Here is a 960-nt window from a genome sequence, read left to right as displayed (position 1 = left end):
TAGGTCAGATGGGTGGCACTAAGCTGTGCCCGCAGACTCTCGTGAGGAGGAGTCTCTGAGTGCGGGCGGCACGTTGCTCCAGCAGTAGCAGCAACACTCCAGTGCAGTGGCAGTCCTCATGTAGCATGCGAGCACACACCTCCTCAATCAATCAGTCCAAGGATAAGCTCCGCTGTCCCACAACATGCAGTATTAGTTACTGAGCGTCTCTGGACACCACGCTGATGGTTAGTTCACAGGTTTACGCCGCAGAATCAGCTGTGGTGGATGTGAAGGAGACGTTTGGGTCTCTTTGTTTTGTCCGTCCATGTGGGGTCGTCCTGGGGTCGGAGCTAGGGTGTGTGGTATGTGTGTGGGGCCGGGGGGGGATCTGGGGAGAGAGAGTGGTGTGGGGCTGTTAATTGCAGTGCTTGTCTCTGAGGTAAGGCTGACTGGTCCAGACACACACACACGCACATGCGTGCATGCAAACTCACACACACATGAATTACATTGAGAGAAGGCGGGACACAGACACACATGCGCAGACACACATGCTCATGCTAACACACATAGCCTTAGAGAAAGAAAAGGGGGTACATTCACTCAGACACACATACACACACACACACACACAGAGGGAAGAGGACACACACACACACACACACACACACACCTTTACACCAGCACTCCCCCTTCCCCTTTCCACTTTCCTGTGTCTCAATATTTGATGGCTCTGTAGTGTCATGTCGTGAGGAAGCAGCAGGTCTAGCGGCTGCATGTCTTCCTGTGGATACAACCATTTTCCCCCACTGTTAGAGCAAATGTAGGCCCCTTGCCCTCCCTTTCTTCCCTCTCTCTCTCTCTCTCTCTCTATCCATCTCTCCATCCTCTCTGAAGGTGCCCAGGCTCACGGAGAGAGCCACAGTGGTGATTTTGTCTGCAAGATATGAAAAAAGAGAAGGGGGAAATGACACAAAA

The 960-nt window shown here is 52.5% G+C and overlaps 1 protein-coding gene across 1 annotated transcript in view; it reads left to right on the top strand.

Moving 5' to 3' along the window:
• The window catches only part of ephb2b (eph receptor B2b), a 163,780-nt gene extending 163,430 nt beyond the window's left edge, over positions 1–350 (top strand). Inside the window, 1 exon segment of the mRNA XM_048254736.1 lies at positions 1–350. This exon segment is cut by the window's left edge and continues 2,892 nt beyond it. The gene's annotated coding sequence lies outside the window, so the exon portion shown is untranslated.
• Positions 351–960: the final 610 nt, after the last annotated feature.

The sequence above is a fragment of the Alosa alosa genome, chromosome 10, assembly GCF_017589495.1.
Source record: "Alosa alosa isolate M-15738 ecotype Scorff River chromosome 10, AALO_Geno_1.1, whole genome shotgun sequence".
NCBI classification, from domain to species: Eukaryota; Metazoa; Chordata; class Actinopteri; order Clupeiformes; family Clupeidae; genus Alosa; species Alosa alosa.
This window is presented reverse-complemented; position numbering and strand designations above follow the sequence as displayed.